This window comes from Oncorhynchus mykiss, chromosome 8 (genome assembly GCF_057628025.1).
Source record: "Oncorhynchus mykiss isolate SJ-2025 chromosome 8, ASM5762802v1, whole genome shotgun sequence".
NCBI classification, from domain to species: domain Eukaryota; kingdom Metazoa; phylum Chordata; class Actinopteri; order Salmoniformes; family Salmonidae; genus Oncorhynchus; species Oncorhynchus mykiss.
The window spans coordinates 35125918-35142641 of NC_143029.1; the positions used below are offsets into that span (position 1 = coordinate 35125918).

At 42.2% G+C, this 16724-nt stretch overlaps 1 long non-coding RNA gene across 2 annotated transcripts in view; it reads right to left on the bottom strand.

Annotated features, from left to right (window-relative positions):
- The window catches only part of LOC149981639 (uncharacterized), a 79514-nt gene extending 63046 nt beyond the window's left edge, over window positions 1-16468 (bottom strand). For both annotated transcript variants that reach the window (XR_016497769.1, XR_016497768.1), the window contains exons 1-2: window positions 16151-16468; window positions 15721-15782 (exon numbers count right to left, since the gene is read on the bottom strand). This is a non-coding gene — a long non-coding RNA (uncharacterized LOC149981639). The remainder of the gene's footprint in view (window positions 1-15720; window positions 15783-16150) is intronic.
- Window positions 16469-16724: the final 256 nt, after the last annotated feature.

Sequence of the window (16724 nt, forward strand, 5' to 3'; positions counted from 1 at the left end):
AGATAGCCCGGTTAGCCAATGTGCGGGAGCACTGGTTGGTCAACCCAATTGAGGTAGTATGTACATGAATGTATAGTTAAAGTGTCTATGCTTATATGATAAACACAGAGTAGCAGCAGTGTAAAAAAGAGGGGCTGGGGAGGGCACACAATGCAAATAGTCCGGGTAGCCATTGGATTACCTGTTCAGGAGTCTTATGGCTTGGGGGTAAAAACTGTTGAGAAGCCTAGTAGAGGTAGTAGAGAGAACAGTCTATAACTGGGGTGGCTGGGGTCTTTGACAATCTTTAGGGCCTTCCTCTGACACCGCCTGGTGTAGTGGTCCTGGATGGCAGGCAGCTTTATCCCCAGTGATGTACTGGGCCGTATGCATTACCCTCTGATGTGCCTTGCGGTCAGAGGCCGAGCAATTGCCGTACCAGGCAGTGATGCAACCAGTCAGGATGGTTGCAGCTGTAGAACCTTTTGAGGATCTCAGGACCCATGCCAAATCTTTTTAGTTTCCTGAGGGGGAATAGGCTTTGTCGGGCCCTCTTGACGACTGTCTTGGTGTGTTTGGACAATTCTAGTTTGTTGTTGACGTGGACACCGAGGAACTTGAAGCTCTCAACCTGCTCCGCTACAGCCCCGTCGATGAGAATGGGGGTGTGCTCGGTCCTCCTTTTCCTGTAGTCCACAATCATCTCCTTAGTCTTGGCTACATTGAGGGATAGGTTGTTATTCTGGCACCACACGGCTAGGTCTCTGACCTCCTCCCTATAGGATGTCTCGTCATTGTCTGTGATCAGGCCTACCACTGTTGTGTCGTCTGCAAACTTAATGATGGTGTTGGAGTCATGGGTGAACAGGGAGTACAAGAGGGGACTGAGCACGCACACCTGTGGAGCCCCAGTGTTGAGGATCAGTGTGGCAGATGTGTTGCTACCTACCCTCACCACCTGGTGGCGGCCTGTCAGGAAGTCCAGGATACAGTTGCAGAGGGAGGTGTTTAGTCCCAGGATCCTTAGCTTAGTGATGACCTTTGAGGGTACTATGGTGTTAAACGCTGAGCTGTAGTCAATGACTAGCATTCTCACATACAGTGAATCCAGAAAATCAAATTGTATGATTTTTAAGTTATTAATTAGCATTTTATTGCATGACATGAGTATTTGATCACCTACCAACCAGTAAGAATTCCGGGTCTCACAGACTTGATAGTTTTTCTTTAAGAAGCCCTCCTGTTCTCCACTCATTACCTGTATTAACTGCACCTTTTTGAACTCGTTACCTGTATAAAAGACACCTGTCCACACACTCGATCAAACAGACTCCAACCTCTCCACAATGGCCAAGACCAGAGAGCTGTGTAAGGACACCAGGTATAAAATTGTAGACCTGCACAAGGCTGGGATGGGCTACAGGACAATAGGCAAGCAGCTTGGTGAGAAGGCAACAACTGTTGGCGCAATTATTCGAAAATGGAAGAAGTTCAAGATGACGGTCAATCACCCTCGGTCTGGGGCTCCATGCAAGATCTCACCTCGTGGGGCATCAATGATCATGAGGAAGGTGAGGGATCAGCCCAGAACTACACGGCAGGACCTGGTCAATGACCTGAAGAAAGCTGGGACCACAGTCTCAAAGAAAACCATTAGTAACACACTACGCCGTCATGGTTTAAAATCCTGCAGCGCACGCAAGGTCCCCCTGCTCAAGCCAGCGCATGTCCAGGCCCGTCTGAAGTTTTCCAATGACCATCTGGATGATCCAGAGGGGGAATGGGAGAAGGTCATGTGGTCTGATGAGTCAAAAATAGAGCCTTTTGTTCTAAACTCCACTCGCCGTGTTTGGAGGAAGAAGAAGGATGAGTACAACCCCAAGAACACCATCCCAACTGTGAAGCATGGAGGTGGAAACATCATTCTTTGGGGATGCTTTTCTGCAAAGGGGACAGGACGACTGCACTATATTAAGGGTTGGATTGATGGGGCCATGTATCGCGAGATCTTGGCCAACAACCTCCTTCCCTCAGTAAGAGCATTGAAGATGGGTCATGGCTGGGTCTTCCAGCATGACAATGACCCGAAACACACAGCCAGGGAAACTAAGGTGTGGCTTCATAAGAAGCATCTCAAGGTCCTGGATTGGCCTAGCCAGTCTCCAGGCCTGAACCCAATAGAAAATCTTTGGAGGGAGCTGAAAGTCCATATTGCCCAGCGACAGCCCCGAAACCCGAAGGATCTGGGGAAGGTCGGTATGCAGGAGTGGGCCAAAATCCCTGCTGCAGTGTTTGCACACCTGGTCAAGAACTACAGGAAACATATGATCTCTGTAATTGTAAACAAAGGTTTCTGTACCAAATATTAAGTGCTGCTCTTCTGATGTGTCAAATACTTATGTCATGCAATAAAATGCAAATTAATTACTTAAAAATCATACAATGTGATTTTCTGGATTTTTGTTTTTGATTCCGTCTCTCACAGTTGAAGTGTACCTATGATAAAAAGTACAGACCTCTACATGCTTTGTAAGTGGGAAAACCTGCAAAATCGGCAGTGTATCAAATACTTGTTCTCCCCACTCTAAATGTTCCTTTTGTCCAGGTGGGAAAGGGCAGTGTGGAGTGCAATAAAGATAGCATCATCTGTGGATCTGTTTGGGCGGTATGCAAATTGGAGTGGGTCTAGGGTTTCTGGGATAACGGTGTCTATGTGAGCCATTACCAAACTTTCAAAGCAGTTCAAGGCTTTGGACATTAGTGCTACAGGTCTGTAGTATTTTAGGCAGGTTGCCTTCTTGGGCACTGGGACTATGGTGGTCTGCTTGAAACATGTTGGTATTACAGACTCAATCAGGGACATGTTGAAAATGTCAGTGAAGACACCTGCCAGTTGGTCAGCACATGCCCGGAGCACACGTCCTGGTAATCCGTATGGCCCCGCAGCCTTGTGTATGTTGAAAGGTCTTACTAACATCGGCTACGAGCGTGATCATACAGTCATCCGGAACAACTGATGCTTTCATGCATGTCTCAGTATTGCTTGTCTTGAAGCAAGAATAGAAGTGATGTAGCTCGTCTGGTTGGCTCATGTCACTGGGCAGCTGGCAGCTGTGCTTCCGTTTGTAGTCTGCAATAGTTTGCAAGCCCTGCCACATAAGACGATCGTCGGAGCCGGTGTAGTATGATTCAGTCTTAGCCCTGCATTGACATTTTGCCTGTTTGATGATTCGTCACAGGGCATAGCAGGATTTCTTGTAAGCTTCCGGGTTAGAGTCCCGCACCTTGAAAGCGGCAGCTCTACCCTTTAGCTCAGTGCGAATGTTGCCTGTAATCCATGGCTTCTGGTTGGAGTATGTACGTACAGTCACTGTGGGGACGTTGTCCTCGATGCACTTATTGATAAAGCCTGTGACTAATGTGGTGTACTCCTCAATGCCATCGGAAGAATCCCGGAACATGTTCCAGTCTGTGATAGCAAAACAGTCCTGTAGTTTAGCATCTGCTTCATCTGACCACTTTTTTATAGACCGAGTCACTAGTGCTTCCTGTTTTAATTTTTGCTTGTAAGCAGGAATCAGGAGGACAGAGTTGTGGTCTGATTATCAAATGGAGGGTGAGGGAGAGCTTTGTACGTGCCTCTGTGTGTGGAGTACAGGTGATCTAGATTTTTATCCCTCTGGTTGCACATTTAACATGTTGATAGAAATTTGGTAGAACTGATTTAAGTTTCCCTGCATTAAAGTCTCCGGCCACTAGGAGCGCCGCCTATGGGTGAGTGGTTTCCTATTTGCTTATTTCTTATACAGCTGACTGAGTGCGGTCTTAGTGCCAGCATCTGTCTGGGGTGGTAAATAAACAGCCACGAAATGTATTGCTGAAAACTCTCTTGGCAAGTAGTGTGGCCTGCAATTTATCACAATATACTCTACTTCAGGTGAGCAAAATCTAGAGACTTCCAGCTGTTGTTTACAAATATGCACAGACCACCTCCCCTCGTCTTACCGGTGGTCTGTGCATATTTGTAAACAACAATGTTTGCAAATTTATCAAAAATAAAAAACTGATATCACATTTATATAAGTATTCAGACCCTTTACTCAGTAATTTGTTGAAGAACCTTTGGAAGCAATTATAGCCCTGAGTCTTCTTGGGCATGATGCAACAAGCTATGCACATCTTTATTTGGGGAGTTTCTCCCATTCTTCTCTGCAGACCCTCTCAAGTTATGTCAGATTGGATGGGGAGCGTCGATGCACAGCTATTTTCAAGTCTCTCCAGAGAGGTTCGATCGGGTTGAAGTCCGGGCTCTGGCTGGACCACTCAAGGACATTCAGAGCCTTGTCCCGAAGCCACTGCTGCGTTGTCTTGGCTGCGTTGTCCTGTTAGAAGGTGAACCTGCTGCAGTTGCTAGATTTATTCCACTGTTACTCCAAAATGTTGCCCTGATACAGTTGAATGGCAGATGTCTTTATCTACCTTCTGATGGCCTAGCCAATGGCTGATTTAGCTAGCTAGATTTATCTCCCCAGAGACCAGCTAAGAAAATTCTTGATTGGATCTTTTTTAGTTAACCTTTTCCTTTCCAACAAAAACCACCATGCTTCACTGGATGGTGCCAAGTTTCTTCCAGACATGACACTTGGCATTAACGTCAAAGAGTTCAATCTTGGTTTCACCAGACAAGAGAATCTTGTTTCTCATGTTCAGAGAGTCCTTTAGGTGACTTTTGGCAAACTCCAAGCGTGCTGTTATGCTGCTTTTAATGAGGAGTGGCTTCCGTCTGGCAACTAACATAAAGGCCTGATTGGAGGAGTGCTGCAGAGATGGTTGTCGTTCTAGAAGGTTCTCCCATCTTCACAGAGAATCTCTGGAGCTCCGTCAGAGTCACCATCAGGTTCTTGGTCACCTCCCTCACCAAGGCCCTTCTCCCCAGATTGCTCAGTTTGGCTGGGCGGCCAGCTCTAGGAAGAGTCTTGGTGGTTCCAAACTTCTTCAATTTAAGAATGATGGAGGCCACTGTGTTCTTAGGGATCTTCAATGCTGCAGAAATGTTTTGGTACCCTTCCCCAGATCGGTGACTCGACACAATCCTGTCTTGGAGCATTATGGACAAGTCCTTTGACCTCATGGCTTGGTTTTTGCTCTTACATGCACTTTCAACTGTGGGACCTTAAATAGACAGATGTGTGCCTTTCCAAATCATGTCCAATCAATTGAATTTAACACTGGTGGGCTCCATCAAGTTGTAGAAACATCTCAAGGATGTTTAATGCAAGCAGAATGCACCTAAACTAAATTTCGAGTCGTTTTTTTTAACTTAAAATAAATTTGCAAAAATAAATAAAAACCTATTTTCATTTTGTCATTATATTGGTAGATTGATGAGGGAAGAAATTCATAAAAATACATATTAGAAGTAAACTGTAATGTAACAAAATTTGGTAAAAGTCAAGGGGTCTGAATACCTTCCGAATGCAGTTATTTGCAGAAATCCATTCAGGTGTATTTTGTGGCTTTTGGCAAGTATGTTCCAATGACCTAAAGTTGTACTCTTGCAACTGCCTGTAAACATAGTCCAATTCAAAGTGAATGATGGCAGGGCCGCTTGGCAAATTGCTTATTTGTATAAAATCCTACTGTAGTTTTGATTGGCTATAGCGCACCAGTCTGTGTAGACTCCACTCCTGGACAAGACAGATGTTTTTATTTGGTTCCATTTACTGCAATGTCTATTAATTGTCCAAATGCACGGTCGTTTTCCCACTCTATATTTCTATAGCATTGTCACAAATGCCTTAGTATACGTAATTCCCAAACATTCTAAGAATTTATGAAAACTTGAAAATGACCTAAGTAGTCGCTTGTCAGAATTTTTTTTAAAAGCTTCATTTTCCTCCTGGGTTTGTACATGAACAGATTTGGATAAGATTTAATGTTGCGAAAATTAAATGCGGTCAGTTCCACTTTAAATGCAACATTGTTTCATACCCAAGTTATTTTCAAAGAGATGACTAACAATAGCAAGCATGCTGCAATGAAGAACACAGTTCCACTCCCCAGATGATGATAATTTAAAACTTAGCTTCTCCCTTTTCAATAATAACTTTCAACAAGATATTAATGCTGCAAACTAGCCGACAACAAAAGCTAGCTAGCTAGACCGTGGGAAGACCACTGCTCGCTATTCCGCAGTGACCTGCTGGCCTACAAGAAGGCAGGCGTTTCTAAAATATTTTGTAAAAACAGTCCCAAATGTTAAGTCAAAATGTGATTAGTTGATTCCACTGTCACTCCAAATTTTTGCCATCATACAGTTGAAAGGCAGATTCCTTTATTTACCTTCTAATGGCCTAGCCAATGCCTGATTTAGCTAGCTAGATTTATCTCCCCAGAGACTAGCAAAGAAAAATGCTGCTTGGGATATTTTTTTCTCTTCAGTGTTAACCCTTTCCTTTCCAACAAAAACAGAAAAGATTCAATCAGAACATCATTGAAAATAATAATATAATGATAGTTATATTATTATAATTATTATTTTAGAAATCCTTAGCCCTTCTCTGAAGGAGTGTTTCCCACTTTGTTTGGGTTAGTAACAAATTGTAGAGTGGCTCTATTTCCCTCAGCATGCATTTATTCAATATTTAGAATGTCTAAAGAATCCATGTGTTGATCTGAAATATGAACACAGAAATACTGGATATTTCAAATTCTTATTATGGTGGTGATTTGACAAAATTACAATGATGGTCTTGAATTGGACTAGCATTTTTCTTGTCTCGGTCTTGTCTTGGTCTCGGACCACTTATCCCCCTCCCAGTCTCGGGCTTGACTCGGTCTTGCCCTCCCTCCCTCCGGTCTTGGTATTGACTTGGACTCTATTTGCTCTGGTCTTGGTCTTGAATCGGTCTCACCTTAGGTTGTGTCGAACACAACACTGCTCGAAAAACATTTTAAAATGGAGGGATGTATTGCAAAAATAAATAGTTAAATGGTATTATACTGGGAAAGATGGGTTGATCAGTGGGTCGTGGGTTGGAGTTAAAATGAATGATGGATTGGTCGCTGTAGGTAAAATGTGTATAATTATTTAACTACATGTACCGTACATGTGAGCGAAAATAGCTGTAAGTAGCAGTAGAAGTATTGTTTTCCTTTAGTTTACTCCAATCGGGGGAGGGGGTTAGGGAAAACATTTACATACAAAAAAATACAAATAAGGGGGATTCGAAATTATGCAATCAATTACAAGGATAGATTTGGGGTTCTATCTGCAATATTAAACTGATATAAAAACAACCCTAACTTAATACTGTAATGCCGTAATACTGAAATATTGTAACACTGTAATGATGGAACACTGTAACGTTGTAACAATGTAATGCCGTAACATTGTGACGTTGTAATACTGTCACACTATAAAGTGTTAATACTGTAATGCTGTAACATTGCTAACCTGGTAACACTGTAATCCGGTATATCTGTAATGCTGTAACGCTATAACTAGTCCCTTACCCACAGGGAGAGATTAAGCAGAAAGCAAACCCAGGCCAACCAACAGAGGAGAGATACATTCAAATAATAGCAAACATTTTTACTGGAAAATGGTCACATGTAAAAAATAAATAAAACAAAGTATATCATAAGCCTATATACCGGTGCCAAGAACTCTAATATAGTTCTACAGTGGAGCAGTACAGTGGTGGGAATAATCCATCACTTTCTCCTCACTTCCCTGCACTGTACTGCACGCTTACACAGAGAGAAAACAGAGAGAGGAAGACAGAGAGAGGTAGAGAAAGAGACAGATACCGAGATGGAAAGAGCACTTGGGGGACGTTCCATGGAACACGTTACATTAGAGCAGTATTTAACGTCGGACGGGTTAAGGCCGCTAGAAGTCCTGTCTGTAATGTCCTTGTACATCTGACTTCCTGAATGAATGTTGAGTGCAGGACTAGGAGTAGATAACCAGGGTTAGAATGTGAATATAGAATAATGAGCCTGGACAAAAGGAAGATGGATCACATTAATCTAAGTTGCAGAGGATTTTTTTTATTACACAGTGAGTAGCTAGCTCCTCTACTGCAGATGGTTGTGTGGCTGACACTGCAGCCTTGGCGTTTGATGGGCAATTAGTAAGGGTGCTCTCGCCTGAGTTTGTATCATGATGATCCATTCATTTCCGCACTGTAATTATGTGTATAAGGCTCCTCATTTGGAAAACATTGAACTCATCAATCTTTTTGCACCCGTTTTCTAATTCGTCCCATTGAGAGAACCCTGGGGGACGCCCAAACCGCACACTTAATTGCCCTCTTTCCAGACAGCCCCTAATTACAACCCCAGCACTTTAGATCTCGTTAGGAAAAAGATAAAGATCCTCCTCACTCTTCTTCTTTTTGTGGAGCAGTGTTCTCTGTGCATAAAGGAAGAGAGAGTGAGGGGGAGAGTGAACGAGAGAGCGAGAGAGAAAGGCAGAGCAGAGAGAGGGAGAGAGACCGAAAATGAGCGAGAGAGAGAGAGAGAGAGAGAGAGAGTGAGAGAAAAATAAAAATTCCCTTGTCACCTTGCTCTCTCTGGCAGCTGCACCCTGGATAAACAAACATGCTTCGCTGCACATCAGTCAGACAGCTCTACACGGCTCTGCTCAACTCTGGGGTTTGATTAAAACGCTCCCTGTTCTATCTCACTGTGGCCTTGCTGCCCCCAGCACCGAAATAAATGAATTAATAAATAGCTTGGTTGTACTAACGGGCGACTGACTGAGCGTTGGTGCTGTGGCTGGGTGGCTAAAGTCTAGTGGTATGGTTAGTGGGTCCCTTTGACTAAAGGAATGGCACTAGGTGACGCACACGCGCAGACGCACGCACGCACGCACACAAACACACACACACACACACACATACACACACACACACACACACACACACACACACACAGAGTGGTATCTAGGTATTGTAGATCAGTTTGGTTTTGGATCAGCATCCAATGTTCAAAGGACTACAAACAAGCAAACATTCCGTCCCTTCCTCTCCTCCAGCTCTCCCTCCTGACTAGGTATCCCCTTTCCCTTACTTCCTTTCTCACAATCAACTACCACATCACTGGCAAGTGTGCAGGCGTTGTGTCCACCTCGATGCTCACCGTCCACATTTAGAGTAGAAAGGTAAAACAACTGTCAAATAGACACTGTATTTCTGTAGCTGTGTTCTGAGAGTAGACTAATATAAGAGCTATGGTGAATGTGAGGTTGGCCCAGAGCTGTTCAGCACAGAAAAGCAGTGGGTCTAGAGCAAGCAGAGAAGCATTTTTCGTGCTGCGGATGGGAGCTGACAGACTTTATGATTAAAATATATGTTTGTCCTGTAGATTATTAGGATACGGTTGTCTTTCTGCTTTGTATGCGTTAACCGAACTATTGTATTAAAAACACATTCTTGTCGCATTATTGACACACTCTCAGCATTCGCTGCTTCAAGTTAAGTAGCCTACCTCTCGTCTCCTAGTTGGGCCTGCAATATCAAGTGAGCCTATATGTACTGTCTCAGTGAAATAGAGTAGGCTGCGGCTAACTATGCATGGGCGGAAAATCTTGTGGCAGTTATCTTTTCAAGGAAATTAACTCAACCAACGTGAGTAGAGGTGCAATCAAAAAAATCAATCATAATTGAAAAGGCGCTACACTCGCATACCATAGTGAGCGAGCGTTGAGCCTTTTTTTTTCAATAAATATTGATTGTCCATGTATTTGTCTCTGCCTACAAATCGTCCCGCTTCTAAAAGGTAGGCTATATCCCATCTGCAAGACGTAGCTCAAGAGAAAGTGAAAGTCTCCGCTTTTTGCTGCTTCAAGTTCAGTAGCCTTACCTCTCCTCTTGGGCTTATGAAAACAGGTGCGTGTGTAGTCTATATTCAGCCAGATCACCCATGATACAAGTCAGTATTTGACATCCATCCATGTCTGGGGACATTGGGAGATGATGTGGAAACCGGCCACTAAGTGCAACAGTGAGCACGGTTAACTTCAAGTAGGTTTTGGTTTTGCTAGGGTGTTGTGCATGGGGATGTTGGATGGGTGTAAGCATCTGCCTCTGATTCCAAAGGTTGTACGTTTGAATACAGCGATAGAAAGTTGTTTTAGTCTAGCTAGCTAAGTTAGCTAAACAACGGCTGGTAGCCATATCTATGACTAAAAATGGAAGATGTTTTGCAATCGATCTATTGTATCTTGATTGGATTACCTTTTCTCTTTTTAGTCCTAGATATGGCTGCTAAATAGCTGACTATAACGCAAATAATAGCACATGACTGGAGCTAACTTGTTACTATGCGCCAGGCCTCGCATTTGTAACTTTTTAGCAAACTTGTAACATCAGCAACTGTAAATTGTTTTACTAGCTAGCTATGTAATATAATTGTCGAGGGTTGACATTGGTTATGATTATGACCGTGGATGCTCTTCAAAATCACAAAATTATAAGCAAGATAGGATTCCAAACAGATGTAAATAACAACTATTGCTAAGTTTAGTAGCTAACAGTGAGGAGAAACAATAATGCAACAATTTAACTGTTGTAAAACTGATAAGCTGGTTTTACTATTAAAATATTTGCCTAAGCTTGCCTGTTAGACATGGCTGTAACTAGATACTGTCTGCCTACCTACCTAGGCTCATTTGAACAGTCTGGTAACTTGTGCATAGGTTGTGGGTTATGCCATATTTCATTCTATTAGGCTAGAGGATGTTGTTCATGTATCTCTGTGCCTGTGCACATGTATGCATGTTCAACTAGTCTACTCTAATGTTATTATGCTGGCACAGTTCTGTCTGTCAACACTCCTTCAAACTGTGCAGTGGAGTATAATTTATGATCTTTTTTTGTCTTATGGACAATACTGTGTGGTGCCCGGGCTTCGTCATGGAGAGGATTCTTGGAGAGAAACAGAATACCTTTGCCTGCGTGTGTCATTGTAGCAGAACTGTATCCTGTGAACTGTATCCATATTGATGGATTGAACATTATGCTGGATTTCAAGCAGAAGATGACTCAAGAGGAGCTGAATGGCAGTTTGATCATGACAACACTCCTCCCACAGATGTACAAGTGTTCCCTGAGCTGTAGTTTCATCATGACCATCTCCCCCATCATCTGTTGATCACCAGTTATTTTAGCTACAGATTGTTGCACCAGATAATGTAATTGAATGATTTGATGCCATTAACGGGAGTTACAGGATAGGTACTGTTCAGTGTGTCCCCTCCCTAAAATATAGCTGACAGATCTTCTTATAAAAGTTATGATGAAATGTGGGCTTTGTTGAGTAATTCATTTAACATCTGAAAGAAATGGTTTAAAACAGGACAAATCTAAGGGGGCACGTGCCCTTGTGTCCCGTATGGCATGATGTCTTCTTCATGCACACACAGACACACACTGTGTGCACACACACACATCCCTGTAGCCTGGGCTGAATATCAAGGTTGAAAAAACACCACCTGAGCCATGTGTACCTGGGCCAGACCACACAGCTGGCCCACACTGAAACTAATGACCGGGTTCAACAGAGATAGAGAACACACACACGGAGGCATGCACGCACATCAGCACGCCCGCACGCACACACAGGAAAGAAAGTCTAGTGGACTCACAAGGCTAAGCAAAGTGATGCACAAAGGAAGAGTAAGGACAAGGTAAAGTACACCGAGTGCATACGCAGGCATGCCAAAACACACGCATGCATGCAAACACACAGACACACGCAAGGAAGAGTAAAGACAAGGTAAAGTACACTGAGTTACCGAAAACCATTATGCATATAAAAGGAACAAACATGATGAAATTAGGTTTGGTTATTTTTTCAATAGAGAAAAGTACTTTGAGAACATAAAGTGTTGAGTAACTACATGTGAGTTTTTTTTTCTTTAAGTGTATCCACAAGACCACGACAAACACCTACTTGTCAAGTTAAAGTCACCTTTCCAGGTTTACCTGGGCTGATTGAAAGGTATTGTAGGTCTCTTACTGAGTAATTTAGGAGCCCATACCACAATAAGGAGATATAACCCAATGAGGACCCCAGGACTTGGCTTTGTCATATTCTAGAGGGACTGTTAGAGCCCCAGTAAGCAGGTTGAGGTTGATTTTAGTGAGGTTTAACTGACTAGGATGAAAAAAGCAGTTTCACTGAGCAATTATTGACCTCATTTTAGTGGGGTAATATTAAATCATATGCTGGAGATTATATGTACCTCACATGCAAACCGTAATAAGACTATGCAATTATTAAAATGTTTATCTGACTCCATTAAAATGATTTAGCTATATGCAAGAAACTACAGTTGACTTACAGTAATTGTCCAGAAAGAACTAAGAATTGCTTATATCAGTGGCAGATATTTAATTGCATTGTACAAGGCATAAAGTGCAAGTTACAAGACAATACTGACATCAACATAGCATTCACAATCTAGGCATACAAAACTTACAGTTAAAAGCCAAAGAATGAACAGAGATACAGTATGCCTACTAGGCTAGAGTTGTAGGGAATTAGAATTGATCTTACAATCGTTCTTCATTGACAGGATACACAACAAGAGGCAGAACAAAGGCATTTACTGTAATTATATTCATAACATTTGTGACTCTTTCAAACCAAAACCAACAACCAAAGACCAATCAAACAATACCAAGTTACAGTAACCTGATCACACAGGCCCAATCTCCACAGGATGTCACCAGCATCTAAAGGCTTGTGTGGGGGATGACAATGAAGATAATAAACCTCCTTTTGCATAGAGTAGTTAGAGTTCCCCTTGTACAGATACAAATTACCACAGAGATTCATATATTACCACATGCGTTCATATAGATAGCATCAGAGTTCTCTTCAGTGGACAAGTTTCAGATAGATTCCAAACATGGATGAAAGAGTCTTTTTCTAAAACACATTTCTGTGGTCAATTCTCTGGTTACAGTTAGAAAGAGAGACATTTTTTCCCACTCAACAGGAAGGGCTGCCTTGCACTTGAGAATTGTAATCAGGCCATTTGCCATGATGACCCAGAGGTGACAAAGAGCACATCCATTAGGGCAGAGTTTACATCATAATAGAATGTCTTATTTAATGAATAACCTATTGGGAGTCACTGTCTATCACAATTACTTAATGTGTGTGTGGGGAGGAGGGGGGGGGGGGGGGGGGGGGGGTGAGCGTATCTGTGCGTATGTAACAGGGTAGAGGTGCCTCTATTACATGATGTACAGTGTAGGAATGTGATTGTGAACCGTGAGCTTTCTATTGGTCAATTTGAACAGATTGTTTCTGGTTGCTTTCCCCTGCTCAGATGTTGCATGCGTCAACCAATGGTTGCGTGGCACGTCATTGACTGTGCTGTTGAGCACCAGACAGTAAGATCTGGCATGCGTCAGCACCGCCTGGTCATAGGAACGCTCAGTCTGTGTTTGTGTTAATTGATTGCAGGTGTGATTGATTGCAGGTGTGATTGTGACAGCACCTCCATCTGTTATCATAGGTGGAGGTGGTTTCACAGTTGCACGACCAGGACCCATCTCTTTTCAGTCTCTGTGTATTTGACAGTGCTAATTGTCAGCATTCGGAGTTCAATTTGTTTTGTGACTGTGTGGGACTTGGAGACAGGCAGCAAAGATATTTCTTGTGTTTTGCTGTTTACTTATCTGAGACCATTGATATTTATCCATACTTGTGTGACGTTTGCCGTGCCTACTTTTAAGGTTTACTGTGCCTTTCGAGATACATTGATTTCCTAGAGAATTGAACATTGCGTGTGAACACTGAATTATTGCCTTTGTATTAAAGACTTGAGACTCACATGCAGACCTCAGCGGCCACGTTGCGTGCACAAGTGTTGGAAAATAAATGCACACGTGCTATTCAATCATTTTGCTACACCTCTCACACGCGTGAACGAACATCTGCGTAGCCATAGGCTAAAATAGAACTTAGTTCTATTTGAAATGCTCCACGCGCTGCACGTCCCCTCCTTATTGGATATCAGGAACATACAGCCCCACGTGGATGCTTGAAAGACAAACGAGGAGAGATTAATTCAAGATTACCAACTGAACTAAATAGGTTTTCCTTTTAATCTGTGGATTAATCATCAGCGTTCTGATCTTTGTCTCTCTGTGATCTCCGCAGCACAGTGAATAAATTATTGTTGTATTTTCATCTTTAAGGTAATTACCATGTTTGAATCTGGGATGAGATGCCTTTTGTCAGGTAATCTCACGCTGAGAAGCCAATAAGAGATATATAATCTAAATCAAATCAAATGTTATTTGTCGCAACATGCTTATGTTTCCTATCTCCAACAGTGCAGTAATACCTAACAATCCACACAAATCCACAAAATAAAGACATTCTGAAATATCCAACTGGCCTCCCAACGGCAGACCACATGTATGGCGCTGTATGGGTGAGTGGTTTGCTGATGCCAACGTTGTAAACAAAGTGCCCAATGGTGGCGGTGGGGTTATGGTATGGGCAAGCAATGTCTACAGATAACGAACACAATTGCATTTTATTGATGGCAATTTGAAGGCACAGAGACACCATGACAAAATCCTGAGGCCCAATGTCTTGCCCTTCATCTGCATCCATCACCTCATGTTTCAGCATGATAATACATGGCCCCATGTCACAAGGATCTGTGCACAATTCCTGGAAGCTGAAAAGGTCCCAGTTCATCGATGGCCTGCATACTCACCAGACACTCACTGAGCCTGTTTTGGATGCCCTGGATTGACGTGTATGACAGCGTGTTCCATTTCCCGGCAACTTCACATAGCCATTTAAGAGGAGTGGGACAACATTCCACAGGCCGAAGGAGATGTGTCGCACCGCATGAGGTAAATGGTGGTCACCAGATACTGACTGGTTTTCTGTATATACAGTACCAGTCAAAAGTTTGGACACACCTACTCATTCAAAGGTTTTTCTACATTGTAGAATAATAGTGAAGACATCAAAATTTTGAAATCACACATATGGAATCATGTAGCAACCAAAAGTTCTCAAAGAAATTAAAATATATTTTTTATTTGAGATTCTTCAAAGTAGCCATTGCCTTGATGACAGCTTTGCACACTCTTGGCATTCTCTCAACCAGCTTCACCTGGAATGCTTTTCCATCAGTCTTGAAGGAGTTCCCACATATGCTGAGCACATTAATCCATGCGTTATTTCATAGTTTTGATGTCTTCACTATTATTCTACAATGTAGAAAATAGAAAAAGAAAGAAAAACCCTTGAATGAGCAGGTGTATGCAAACTTTTTACTGAAAGTGTATACACAGTTGAAGTCGGAAGATTACATACACCTTAGCCAAATATTTCTGACATTTAATCAGAGTCAAAATTCCCTGTCTTAGGCCAGTTAGGATCACCATTTTATTTTAACCTTTCTGATCTCCCCATCCCGGATCCGGGTTCGTGAATACAGACTCAAGCTCATTACCATAACGCAACGTTAACTATTCATGAAAATCGCAAATGAAATGAAATAAATATGCTAGCTCTCAAGCTTAGCCTTTTGTTAACAACACTGTCATCTCAGATTTTCAAAATATGCTTCTCAACCATTGCAAAACAATCATTTGTGTAACAGTATTGATGGCTAACGTAGCATTTAGCATTAGCATTCAGCTGGCAACATTTACACAAAAAAACAGAAAAGCATTCAAAAAAATCATTTACCTTTGAAGAACTTCAGATGTTTTCATTGAGGAGACTCTCAGATAGCAAATGTTCAGTTTTTCCTGAAAGATTATTTGTTTAGGACAAATCGCTCCGTTTTCTGCGTCACGTTTAGCTATGAAAAAACCCCTGTATCCAGGATTGTGTAAATCTATCAGCAAGCTCATTAGCATAACACAACGTTAACTATTTATGAAAATCGCAAATGAAATGAAATAAATATGCCATCTCTCAAGCTTAGCCTTTTGTAAACAACACTGTCATCTCAGATTTTCAAAATATGCTTCTCAACCATAGGAAAACAATCATTTGTGTAAAAGTAGCTAGCTAGAGTTAGCATTTCGCGTTAGCATTTAGCGTTAGCATTAGCGTTAGCATCCAGCACGCAACATTAACAAAAACATAAAAGCCTTCAAATAAAATCATTTACCTTTGAAGAACTTCTGATGTTTTCAATGAGGATACTCTCAGTTAGATAGCAGATGCTCAGTTTTTCCAAAAAGATTCCTTGTGTATTAGAAATAGCTCCGTTTTATACATCACATTTGGCTACCAAAAAAAATCCATAAATTCAGTCCTCAAAACGCAAACTTTTTTCCAAATTAACTCCATAATATCGACTGAAAACATGGCAAACGTTGTTTAGAATCAATCCTCAAGGTGTTTTTCACATATCTCTTCATTGATACATCGTTCTTGGAAACATGCTTTCTCTCCTGAATCCCAGGAGAAAATGCCTGCACCTGAAGATTACGCACAAATTTAGACAAAGGACACCGGGCGGACCTCTGGAAAATGTAGTCTCTTATGGCCAATCTTCCAATGATATGCCTACAAATACGTCACAATGCTGCTAAGACCTTGGGCGAACGACAGAAAGTGTAGGCTCATTCCTTGCGCAATCACAGCCATATAAGGAGAGAATGGAAAACAGAGCTTCAGAAATTCTGCTAATTCCTGGGTGATGCATCATCTTGGTTTCGCCTGTAGAATGAGTTCTGGGG